The following is a 13,956-nucleotide window of genomic DNA, read 5'->3' as shown; positions in this document are numbered from 1 at the left end:
CTCAGACCCAGTGAGATTACTCTTGAATGGTTTGGAGAGATAGTGGGGAACCCCAGCAGTTGGAGGATTGAGGACTGGTGTCTCACAGTGATAAGGAAATACAGAGCAGCTGCCTCAGTTGAGAACTGAAAGCAGGAATGAATCTGTTGGGAATAAATGCATTCCCCAGACCAGGTACAAGTGCAGGAGTCCTGGTGACCTCATGTGGATATGGCCTCCTGCAAGTGTTGGCAGCACCATTAAAAACAAATCATATCAATGTACATCATATATACAGTGAAGTGCATAAATTGTGACTCGTTGATAAATGATATGGTAGGAGGAGGATGGTGCAACAAGAAATTTTTGCTCTTGATAGAAAAAAGAAAAACCCGGTAAATGTTACAGCATAGCAATTAATAGCATATAAAACAAATGTTTCTATTTGAAAACACTAGAAGAAAAATCTCTGCCCTGGATCTTTTTTTATTTTTTATTTTATTATTTTATTTTATTTTTTGAAGATTTATTTTTCATTTATGCATACAAGAGCTGGGGTGCAAGCCAGAGGTGCAGGGGGTGAGAGGATTCACCAGAGACAGAGTGGGGAGCAGAAAAGGCAGATCCACTGAAATACACTGCTGAGGGGAGCAGCAGGGAGCAGCAGGCGAGACAGGAGAGGTCTGCTCCATGTGGGTCAGAATCGAACTTGTGCTACAGTGGCTGTCAATAGCTTCATAGCACTGTTTTTAATCCCTGAGCCACCAGGGAGGCCCCACCTTGCATCTTTTCTTTTTTTAAAAAAAAAAGTTATTTACTTAGCTTATAAGTAATTTCTTATAATTTATTTACTTAGCTTTATAAGCTTAGAACCTGAAAGGAAGAGAAGCTGCATCAACCTGATCTACCATGTGCTATAGCTAATGAATGTTTCCTGTCCTTCTACAGGTGATAGAAGAAACACACAGGGCAGGGGCCAAGGCCAGTCCTTAGATACTCCTACTATCAGTTTATATTATTTTATTCACATTATCATTAACTCCGGAGCTAGACAGTGGTACTTTCCTTTTGTTGTATTGCACTGAAGTAAACATACATGCAGTAAAGTGGGTCTGGTATGGAATGGGTCTGCACTTGTGCCCTGGTGGGCTTGCTGCTCTCCCTGTGTCCCTGACCCCAACAAATATTTTTCTATAGCTCTTTGTTCCTGTTTTGCAGACCTGAACACCATAAGTGGTTTCCTCCTCTCCTCTACCCTGACTCCAATCGTAATCAGGAGCATTCTCTCAGGCTCGTGGAGAAAAACGTGTGCGGGAGTATAAATTCCCGGTGTTTATAACTACCACTGCTTCTATACTCACATTTTCCCATAATAACAAATTGTTAAAATTTAACTATAGGGTCATCGCAGAGTTTCAGGTGCAATCTTGTTACCTACTTCTTTGGTGACCTTGTTTTCCTTAGGTGTTCAGCGTCATGGAGGCCAGTTCTCACAGTGCTTCCCTGCTTGCAGCTGTGTGTCTTTTAAAAAATACATATTGAATATTGTTATAAAATATTATATTGTTTACCACAAAAGTCTAGTTCTATCCACCACTGCCGAATTGCCCCTTTATCCAATTTTCCCAGCTCCTCTCCTTTCCCCTTTGAGTAACCACTCCCCTTTGACTAATCACAAATAACCACTTTATTTTTTTTTTAAATAATAAATTTTATTTTTATATTCCCCATACAATTGCAACCCCCCCATTCTGACCCCAATCCCTCCCCTCCCACCCCCCACCCCCCAAAAAGTGTCTCTGGTTCATAGTTTTTTGTTGATTTTGATTTTCACTTTCTTATAGTTATTCATTTTTTTGGGTCCCTTATTTAAGTTTTCTAGATTCCTGCTATGAGTGAGACCATCCGGTATTTTTCTTTTTCTTTCTGGCTTAACAAATAACCACTTTATTTCATTTAGTTCATTTTTTTTTTTTGGTTTTGTTTCTTTATCACCACACATGAATGAAATCATATGTATAATTCTCCATCTGAATTATTTCATATTGTTGCAAATGGTAAGATTTCATTTTATTTGTATAGCTGAATACTATACCATTGTGTATGTATACATACCACATTTTCCTTTTATTTAAGATTTATTTTCTTTATTTATCCATACAAGAACTGGGGTGTAGGTCAGAGGTGTGGGGGGTGGGAGGGGTGAGAGGATTCACCAGGGACTGAGTGGGGAGCAGAACAGGCAGATCCACTGAAACACACTGCTGAGGGGAGCAGTGGGCGAGTCAGGAGAGGTCAGCTGCGCCATGTGGGTCAGCTCCCTGACCAGGGCTAGAACTCAGGCTGCAGTGGCTGGCAAGATCTTAATAGCACTGAGACTTTAACCCTTGCACCACCAGGGAGGTCCATGTAACCACATTTTCTTTGTCCACTCCTCACTGGACACTTAGGCCATTTCTAAGTTTTGCCTATTGTAAATAGTGCTGCAATGAGCATGGGGAGGCAGACACCACTTCAAGTTGGTGTTTTCATATTCTTTGCATATATACACAGAAATGGGATACCTGGATCATCTGGAGTTTCTATTTTTAATTTTTAGAGGAATCTCCATATTCCAGGTTAGTTTCTTGCCCTGTAATATCTACTTTCTGAGGGGTTTAAGAAAAGTTCTGGTGGTGTAGGCTCTTCAATTAGTTTCTTGCCCTGTAATATCTACTTTCTGAGGGGTTTAAGAAAAGTTCTGGTGGTGTAGGCTCTTCAATTTTTTCTTGTGGTTAAAGCGGGAGTGACATCCTTTGCATCTTTATGCATCTTAAATGGAAGCTGAAAAGTCATAATGAAATATTGTTATCAACATTTTATGTGTCCTACTTAAGAAATAACTAGCTAATGTTGTGGGATCATTTTTGGAGGCATCCTGCTCAAGGTAGTCTGTCCAGTTTGACTCCTGTCAGAGGTTAAGGCCCCCTCCCCCCATCAAAAAAATACTAAAAAAACAATGGGTGGAACAATAATAAATAGGAACCTGATAGGTGGAGGAAAAATAGTTACCCAAGAAAAATATACATGACCCACATCAGAGGAATATTTTCAGGAACAGCCCAGCTGGCAATCAAGGCAACAAAGCTGGCAGGAGGGCAGGAGTCAGCCAGGTTTGTTTAGGACAGTGATGGGCACCACTCTAATGAGAACTCTGTCCTCTCCCCAACCTGTCCTCTTCCCCCACCTGTGAACTCTGATAGATTAAGCATCTAGGGAATGAAAGGAGATGGCATCTCCTGGATAAAGATGGAAGAGTTAATTAATCTTGTGGAATTGGTCAATTTAATTTTGAATCAAAACTGTATTTTCTGACCTAAAGTGACCAAAGAATCCTCTGTAACCCAAGCATGAGTCATGGATTCTATTTAGTTTTCATCTAGTGACAAGAGAGACATCTAAATGAGGGATAGGCGTAATGCTGTGCTTTGATTATTTCCTACTCATCATGCTGTTCAGTGTATTCCGCATACTTTACATCTTAGGCATTCTAATAAGAGGCCTCATAGACCTTTTCTGATAGTATCTTCAGTTAAAAATGAAGATACGCTGAGGTTGCTGCCTAGCACCCACCCACTGAAGTTAGGGTCTCTGTTCGTAGAGGCAACATAATATGGTGTCTCCAAAGGAGGCATGCCCATCAGATGCAGATCACATAGTTGTGAACATTTAGAGATGAGCCTTCAATGAGTAAATGTGGGCAGAGAATGGAGAAGTTGGAACAACAATTATGGTAAAATGGATTCTCTTTCCTTTAAAGATGGTGTTATCATTGGAGTTTGTGTTCCTGATCAAGGACTAAAGCTCAATACATTAGAGCTGCGATCAAAAATGCCCTAAAAACCTCCCTGGTGGTGCAACAGTTTGAGCGCAGCGCTGTGAGGCTGTCTGCAGCCTCTGCAGTGCTGGTTTGATTCCTGGCTGGCCAGGGAGATTCCCACATAACGGGGCGGACCTCTCCTGCCTCGTATGCTGCTCCCCTCAGCAGTGTACTTCGGTCCTTCTGCCTCTTCTGCTCCCCGCTCTGTCTCTGGTGAATTCTCTCACGCCCCCACACCTCTGGCCTGTACCCCAGCGCTTGAATAAATAAATAAATGAATGAATGAATGAATGAATAAATAAATAAATAAACAAGCAAACAAATAAATAAATAAATAAATAAATGCCCTAAAAGAAAAGGGGGCAAACCTATCAATTCTGTAATAATATAAATAGTAATATAAAAGATTAAGTTATGCTCATGTTGTTTTTTTACTTTAACCTGGAAGGAGACTTGGAGATTTATCCCTTTCCTTTATTTTACAAGTCTGAAAACTGTAGTCCTAAAAGATAAAGTGACTTGCCTAAGGTTCATGCCAGCTCATTTGACTTGTGATTCACTATTATCTAGGTCCTACACAGCTTTGCATAAGAGAATCTTGCAAAATAATAGAAGATATTTATTATATCGTGGACCCCAATGTGCTATAAAATAGACCCATAGAATTTGAAAAATATTACTTCATTGTATCATAAATTTGACTTTTCTAAAGCTAACATGCTGGCTATAATAAACATTAATTAAACATTTAACCATAATTTTGTTCTCAGTGTTGGAATTTAAAAGGGCTTTTGGGGGATGATTTAGATGATTCATGTCTTTTAGGAAAACTATTAAAAGAATTTTGAAATAATGAGTTTTCTCTCTCTCCCTTTCTCTCTCTTTCAATGACAGTTGCTGTAGCAATCACAGGCATTTATGCCTCTCAACAGAAAGATGATATGAAAGTAAAGAGTAGAGTTCTTCTTCTTTTCCTGCTCTCACAAAACCTACTCTTTGATCCCCCAGTTTTTCTCAGACTACCAGCCCTTACCTAGTATCCAACCTCTGTTAGCTGTACATTGGATTTCTCAACATTCGCAGCTATCCATGGCATGATTAGAAATCTTGTTCCCGGGCCTCTCCAGTGGCGCAGCGGTTGAGTGCTGGGTTGCGAAGCTGCGAAGCTGCCCGTGGCCTCTGCGGTGCCGGTTCGATCCCCGGCTGCTCCCGGGCCACCAGAGGAGGGTCCCACATGGCGCGCAGACCTCTCCTGCCGCCCGCTGCTCCCCTCAGCAGTGTACTTCGGTCCTTCTGCCTGCTCTGCTCCCCGCTCTGGCTCTGTTGAATTCTCTCACCCTCCTGCGCTTCTGACTGTACCCAGTGCATGTACAAACAAACAAACAAACAAACAAATAAATAAATAATATATGCCTCTTTAAAAAAAAAATTTAAAAAAAAAGAAATCTTGTTCCCACATCTGCCTCACAGTTGACTTTTATGTGTCCATGCTTGGTGGCCAAGTGCTTCTAGGAAAAAAATCGGCTTCATCAATACTCTCAATGGCACACAAGAGGTCTTAATGTTGTCCTTAGTTCACCAATCCTTCCCATTTTTCTTATGACTGTTTCAAAGAGTCACCAGTCCTTTCAAGATTCATACCTAATGTTGTACACCTTCCCTCCATCTCCGGCCCCTATCTCCCACGAGAGAACACACCTCCAACTTTCCCAATTAAAATGAAGTTATGGAGGTGTGAAATTGACCCCTAATTTCTGCCTCCCCCACCACACATGTCTTTCAGTCTCCAGCTAGTCCCCCCGCCCTTCCTCCCAATGCAGAACTAATGCCTTCTGCATGTTCAAGTCCAGTTCTTCCCCTAATGTTTGACTCCTGTGTATCCAACCACTTCAGAAACTTGCTTCTACTGATTGTCCTCTGTGGGTATCTCACCCAACCTATAGACATGCTTGGATTTTTCTTATCCAAATCAAATCTAATCTTGACTTTAAGTCATCCTCTAACTTCTGGTCAGACCCAATCTCTACTCTTTCATTTGAAATTAACGCTTTTGAAAGAATAATCAGTATTACTTTCTCTAGGACTTCTGACCTCCAGTCTACCAAAATTATCTCCTCTTCCAATGTCATCAAACCAGTGATCTCTTTATAATCTAATCCAATCAATGATTTTCCATCATGTACCTACAGTATCTCTCTGCTCATTTCTCATTGTTGGCTACGAGCTCTGACATTCTTCATTCATCCAGCTTCTGTGATGTTCACTTTGCCACATCTTACAGTGATTCCTACTTGGCTTCTCATGAAACCCTGTATCCTTACTCTTAGCTCTTCTCTCTCTAGATCATTGGCTTCCCACCCCGCCTTAAATCTTTTTTCCATCTCAGAACAGTTCTCTTTTAAACCTCATTTATCCAGTTATATACTGGTTATATCAACTTAGAGGTCTACAGTTGCCTCAAACTAGGTATCCAGAATAAAAATTTGTTTTTCCAAATTTTCCAAATTACAATTTCCAAGTAGTAAATTTGTTCTTCTTTCTTGAAACTTTTCTTTTCTCTCCCATCTTTCTCACATATAACCATTTATCAACTTCAGATATTTTTATTTCTTGACTACCTAGCCCTTTCTTTCTTTCATTGGGCCCTGTTCGTTATTTCTGCACTACTGCAGCAGCTCTCTTGTGACTGAGTTTCACATCCTGCCCTCCTGAAATCTGTCCCCTAATCAGAAGACAGAAAGCTCTATCTAAAATGCAATTTGGATTACTCCATTTCCCAATGACACCCTCCCAAGTGAAATCCCTTTGCTTATAATAACAGCTGAACTTCTTAGCTTGGCTTTCCAGCTCTTAAGTATCATGGACCCCAGCATCCTTTCCAGCCTCCTTCCTTGATGCACTCTACCTCGCACTTTACAGTTTAGAATATTGAATTCCTTATAACACATGTCATCTCTCCTATATAGCATTGCACAACATTTTGCTGCCTGACTCTGTGCCTTTGTTATTGCTATTGTTGACTTTGCCTGGATTGCCTCTCATATCTTCCTTTGTCTTACTCATCTTCAAGATTCCACCCAAATGTCTGCTACAGAAAGACTCCTTGAGTCCCTGGCTAGATTCAATTCATCCTTAGTTCTCTCATTCCTCATACATAACTCTGACTTGCCAATAATTCTGGTATGATGAAAAATTCATGTCCCCAGTAGAACTGCAAGCAGAAACCCCATTTTACTCATCTTATAGTATTTACTCCTTCCAAGTCCCTTTCATCTCACCTCCCCCATTAAAATAGATTTTTCACTGATTTGAACATAGTAGGTGCTCAGTAACTTTTGTTGATGTGAAATATATAATCCTTAGGCATTACTTCTCTCAGCTTCTTCTCAAGACCTCCTGATACATCTTTATTTTCAATACCTTCTTCCTACCTTGTTTATGAGGAAATTGCTGTAATAACAAATATGTACAATATAAAATCATTAAGAAGTATAGTTTAAGTTTTGTCAATGCTTAGATGTCAAATGTGATTTTTAAAATAAAATCTGGTTACCTAAAATAATGGTAGTGTATTTCAGGTGTGAAAGTTACTGACCACATAGTATTCATCTTCATTTCATCTTACTTTTTGCTTCTTGACCCATCTCTGATTATGTGGCCTAATCAAGAAGCCATAGTAGTTGGGGAAATCAGATAATGGTTAGGTAGAAGAAACTTTGTTGTATAAATATCATTTGAACACTCCTTCCACATTTTGAAAGTTCCCTATAATAACGGCTCCTTCAATAATCTCCCTTCTCCACAGATTTCAGCTGTTTGAGAATAGACTTAGCTTTCACAAATCAGATGGTGAGTGGTACTTTAGTTCAAAATAGACAGTCTCTTGTATTCCATTTACAGAAATAATTAATAGCTGAAATTATGCTGAACAAATATAAAAACTGAAAAAAAATTAATCCAGTGTGCATGCATTGGACAACCAGTACATGAATAAGATCCTTGAAATAAGAAAAGCTTTGGAGCTGCTTTTATATTTACTCTGAATTTCTTCCTGAGGTCATTTTTCAATATGAGGTGAAGAGATATATAAGCCAACAGAGAATGATAATGTTGGTAAGTGAAGGAAACAGGATCCAAAACGTATATGAAAATATCCCATGGATACTATGCCAACTTGCAAAATCTGAATACACAGAGGGAGACATCAAAAGGCCAACAAACAGCCACTGGAAGGCTGAGAACTAACTGGTGCTTTCAGAGGTCACACATTTTGGAGAAGTGTAGGTAAAATATTTGTGTTGTTGCCCAAAGTGGAGAAATACTAGTGAACACAAGATATTCAGCTGACACTCCACTCCAGAAAGGTCATGCCTTAAAGGTGAGACCTGCACTCTGGGATTATGGACAAAACTTTTTGAAATAGACCTACCTTTACAAAAGTAAAAATAAAGCATCAGCATGATTCAGGAGACTCTCTGGCAATTTAACTGCCTTCCAGACTAAAGACCCAACACTTTCTAGAAGAAAAAAAGATATAATCTAAAACCTGGATGCTACATCCTTCAAAACTTTCAGCACACAATAAAATTACTAAGCAATAAAAGAAACAGGAAAAAGCAACTAATAGATAATTATGAACTAAAACAGACTCAGAATTGGTATGGCTATTGTACTTTAAAAATAATTATGATTAATGTATTAAAGCAAATGGAAGAAAAATTGAGGATGAAAATATGAATATTTTGGAGGGTGTTAGAATTAAAGATGAATCAACTGGACATTATATAGAAATGGAATATATAACACCTGAAATAAGGAACTCATTGTATCAGCTTTACAGCAGACTAGACTTAATAAAAGAGGTCAATAGAATATTTGAAAACTGAAGCACATAAAGAGAAAGTAAAAATGAAAATCAGAATAGAAAGCATTAGAATTATATGGAACATAGTAAACAGTTTAATATATATGTAATTAAAATCCCAGGAAAAAGAAAGAAGGAATGAGATAGTGATATTATTGAAGAAATAGCATCCAAGAGATTACCAAATTTGACAAAAGACATCAATTCTATATTTTCAAGAAGTATAGGAACTCCTAGATGGATAAAGACAAAGACAGGCAAATGATAATCTAACTACTGAAATGAAAGGCAAAGAGAAACATAATAGCATATATGAAGAAGTTATGTGAAGAGACAGACATGGCATGGAGAACCATTTTGCTTGTGTGATTATAAGCAAAGGACAAAGGAAGCATTTCCTGGGTTCAGTGGGGAGTAAGAGCAAGTTCCAATTTTGCCAGAAGCAGAGTGTTATCATTACCAGACCAGCTCTGGTAATGGTTATCATTACCAGACCATTGCATCTGTGAGATGCAATGCTAGGTTAGTCTAGAACTTGATTCTCCAACCCTTTTCTAAAACCTGCAACTTTTCTAGAAACCTGTATTTAATAACTTATCTTCTTAAACTAATTATGGTGGATTTTGTTGTGTGCACCTAGTAACTCAATACAGATGATGTCTGGGTCCTGCTATGCTATTGTAACTTGCCTGCTTACTGACTGCAGGTAAAGATGAACAGGAGCCAGAACCAGTAATTACCCATCTCTCTTGGCTCAAGCTGGAATTGATCTTATAGCCACATAGGACCTTAAGGGAGAGGGTACCACTGAAAGCTTACTTATCAGGTACATGATCTGAGTGACTAGATGCAGGGAAAGCACTTTCTGCACATGGTAACAATCTATCAATGTTCACAGCTGTAATGTACTTCTATATATATTTTTGTTATCATCTCAGGGGCTTTTTCCCTTGGTAATAGGAGATAGCAGATTTTTTCTTGGTCATTAATGATAATCGTATTATAGGCTACTTTGATCAGAAAAAAAAAAAAAAGAAACATCACAACTGGAAAAGCCTGGAGATTTAGTTTACAGGAACTGGCAAGGATTCAGTAGTTTTGCCCATTCAAGGCATTTGTTCATGAATGTCTTAGTGTGGTCAACTGTGCTATACACCATCAACATAATCAGTGTATCAGTGAATTCTTGCATTACTGACTTCCCTTTAGTTTCTGAAGCTGTGGACATTCACAGAGAAGTTCTATGTGGCTAACCATGGATAATATTAGCAGAATCAAGAGAGCTATCAGGAACCGTAAGCATTGATATTAGAGTGATTTTTGGTCACAGAAGCAGATGGTATTTCTTCCATACAGCTATATTATGCTATCTGTGGCTCTTGGCAGGTAGCTAATTGAAATTCCACAGCGTTTGGGGACTTGATGGAATTATGTATCAGTTCCAAGGAAAATATTCAAAGAACCCCTACTCTTAAAATATCCTAGTTTTTAAAAGTGTATTTGTCTATATTGGGATCTGTTTCATAAAGTCTTAAAGAGGCTATACTTTTTCATGTTTTTTATAATGAGAGTCTTATATTTCAGTAGCAAGTTATAACAACATTTTACAAGATGTTGAGCTGCAAATGAAGATACTTGGTATGGCATATAGATGTTTGGATTTTACAGAACTTTATGCAATAAAACTTCAGGAAACCATAATCTCAAGAACTAGGTAACTTAAGAGAGGAAGCTACAAGTTAGAGTTAGGAAAGTAATATTTTTAAAATTTCTGTTAAAAATATATAGCTACTAAATTTTTTTAATTATAAATTTTATTTTTGTATTCCCCATACAATTGTAACCCCCTTATTTTGACCCCAATCCCTCTCCTCCCTGCTCCCCATCCCCCATAGAGTATCTCTGGCTCATAGTTGTTTGTTGATTTTGATTTTTACTTTCTTATAGTTATTCTTTTTCCTGGTCCCTTATTTAAGTTTTCTAGATTCCTGCTATGAGTGAGACCATCCGGTATTTTTCTTTTTCTTTCTGGCTTATTTCGCTGAGCATGATCCCTTCCAGTGCCATCCATTGCATGTGTTTATCTTTTTTGAATGCTGAGTAATATTCCATGGTGTATATGTACCACATCTTCTTGATCTGGTCATCTATTTTTGGGCATTTGGGTTGTTTCCAAAGCTTAGCTATTGTAAACAGTGCTGCTATAAACATAGGGGTGCAGGTGCTCTTTGGAATTGATGTTTCTGTGTCCTTTGGGTAAATACCTAGGAGTGGAATTGCTGGATTATATGGAAGCTCTATGTTTGCTACTAAAATTTTTTAAGTGGGTCTTACAGAAAAGAATGGAGGGCCTGGAAAGAGACATATATTTATGGTCAGTTGATTTTCAACCAAGATAGAAAGTCAATTCAGTGGATAAAAGTTAGTCTTATGAGCAAGTGATGGGGGAACCATTGACTATCCAGTTGGAAAAACAAATGAACCTTGATACATACCTCCTGCCCTATATAAAAATTAATTAAAAATGGATCATTGATCTAACTGAAAACAACAAAACACAGGGGAGACAACATAGAAGAAATCTTTATATCCTTGGGTTGGGCAAAGATATCTTAAACACGACACCAAATACACTTATCCCTAAAAGATATAAGATGAATTAGTTGGACTTTCTAAGAATTAAGAAAGACACAGTGAAGAAAATAGAAAGACAAGTCATCCACTAGGAAGAAATATTTGCAAACTACATAAATTATGAAGGAGTTGTATCAGAATTTATAAAGAATTCTCAAAATGTAATAGGAAACAACCTAATTTTAAAAAGCGGAATATAGGGCCTCCCTGGTGGCGCAGCGGTTGAGTGCCGGGTTGCCAAGCTGCCCTCAGCCTCTGCAGCGCCAGTTCTATCCCCAGTTCCTCCCCAGCCACTGGAAGAGGGTCCCACATGGCGCGCAGACCTCTCCTGCCACCCCCTGCTCCCCTCAGCAGTGTACTTCGGTCCTTCTGCCTGCTCTGCTCCCCGCTCTGGCTCTGGTGAATTCTCTCACCCTCCTGCGCTTCTGACTGTACCCAGTGCTTGTATAAATAAATAAATAAAAATAAATCTTAAAATAAATAAATAAATTTTTTAAAAAAGCGGAATATATAAAGTCATTGCATCAAAGAAGATATATGCCAAACATAAAATGATGCTCAACGTCACTAGTCATTAGAGAAGTGCAAATTAAAACCACAATGGAATTATTAATACACACATAATAGAAAGTTTAAAATAAAAAAAAATTGTGCCCAGTATTGACCAGGTTGAGGAATAACTTGAATTCTTATACAGTGCTGGTGGGATTGCAGAGTGATATATTTATGTATTTCCTGATACTATTAAACTTAAACTTACCAGGTGATCCAGAAGTCTTAGTCTTAGATGTTTAGGATAAAATGAAATGAAATAAAAATCTGTGTTCACACAGAAACCTGTAAGTGAATATGTATAGCAATTTAGTTTCTAATTAATTTATAAAACTGGAAGTAACTCAAGTGACCTCAGCTGGAAACAGGATGAACAAACAATGGTACTTTCATGCAGTGACTATTGCAATGAACACTGACATATGCCACCATATTGAGAAATATATTTTAAATATTTTTCATTTAATATTTACATATATATATATAAATATCACATCATTGTTCATTTTTGTGCAATGTATGCTTTCTCCTCTCAGGTGTAGTCCCCATAAAGTTCCCACCACCAATTCACCCATGAATCATCACCATAGTCCCTTGTGCTCTTCCTCCTCTGTTTTGATCCCTCTGCTTCCCCCTTCCTTGCAGAATGTCACTGATCTATAGTTGCCTACTAATTGTTTATTTATTTGTTATTGTTTGTATTTTTTCCTAATCCCTTATTTGGTTCCCCTATATTCCTCCTCTAAGTGAAACCATCCTATATTTCCTTTTTCCTTCTGGCTTATTTCACTGAGCATAATCCCTTCCAGCACAATAGGGAAAAATCTTAATGGTATTATGCTAAGTAAAAAAAAGTCAGACACAAAGGCAACATATGATATGATTTCATTTATATGATCTTGCAAAAAACCACAAACTGGGGAAGGAGGGACTTCCACAACCAGCAGGAAGAAGGAAAGGAGAAGGCCACACCACTGCCCTTTAAGTTTTATTTACCAAAAATTGCATGCTCCAGTTCCACCAAACCTCCCAGGAACCAGTACTTACTCATACCTGTCATGCCTGCTCTCAAACTGAACAATGTAGTCTATTTCAGGTGGTTGATCACCAGCCAAAACTCGAAGGTCATTTCCATAAAAGAAGAGAATAAATAAGAGCGACACCTAGCAGACTCTATGGCTATGTATTATGAACAAGGGACTTAGTGGAGTACCTGCCTTCCTGAGACTCTCTCTGCTTCAGGCCTTCTCCCAGATGTTCTCAATGGCTACTATCTGTAAGAACAAGAACACTTGGAGCCACACAGTTCTTTTGGAGGACTGAGTCTATAATTTTTTTTTTCAGGAAAATTTCAGGGAAAAAAGATTAAGTGGTAACTATAACCCTTAGCTTTACTCATTTCCCATTGGTGCCATCTACTCTTCCATAGAGGTCACTCCATTGATGATGGATTTAGTGCAGACAATCCATCAACATAGTGCACTATATGGTAGCCTAGAAACTCTGGGCTCAAGAGTCCTGCTTACTCAGTCTCCCCAATAGCTCAGACAGCAGGCACATGCCACTGCATCTGCCAATTCCATCTACTCTTCTTCCTTCCATCCCCCTCTACCTGTCCTTGCTATGTGGTCATCAAATATTTGTGGAATAAATGAGACTTCATTTAAAACTGATAGGTTAAAACCAGTCTGATTTCTGTTTTTGTAGGTACTTTCAAAACTGCTGTATATTAGTACTTTCAGGCACCATAAGCTAGTGTGTAGATAAGTATGAGATTATTGGCTCCTTTTACATCATCTGTATTGGGGGGTGTGTGTGTATATGTGTGTGTGTATATATGTTTTATGTGTGTGTATGTGGTTCCATATTGCCCATAGATCTGATTTTCACTTGCAATTCAATAGATAAATATGCTCTTCCCTTCCACATTGTTCTGCCTACACTCATCTCCCGTATCACATTTATTACACCTGATGGCAATGTTTGTTTGTATGTATATGACATATGTATTTGTACATATTTATAAAAACATATTAAAGGAAGTTTCTATTGTTTATTCATCTTTATA

At 38.3% G+C, this 13,956-nt stretch overlaps 1 protein-coding gene across 1 annotated transcript in view; it reads left to right on the top strand.

The window, feature by feature from the left end:
* The window catches only part of CCDC148 (coiled-coil domain containing 148), a gene marked incomplete at its 3' end in the record, with an annotated part of 222,046 nt that overhangs the window by 104,693 nt on the left and 103,397 nt on the right, over nt 1-13,956 (top strand).

This window comes from Talpa europaea (assembly GCF_964194135.1).
Source record: "Talpa europaea genome assembly, chromosome: 1".
NCBI classification, from domain to species: Eukaryota; Metazoa; Chordata; class Mammalia; order Eulipotyphla; family Talpidae; genus Talpa; species Talpa europaea.
Note: the sequence above shows the minus strand (reverse complement) of the source record. Positions and strands in the feature narration are given on the sequence as shown.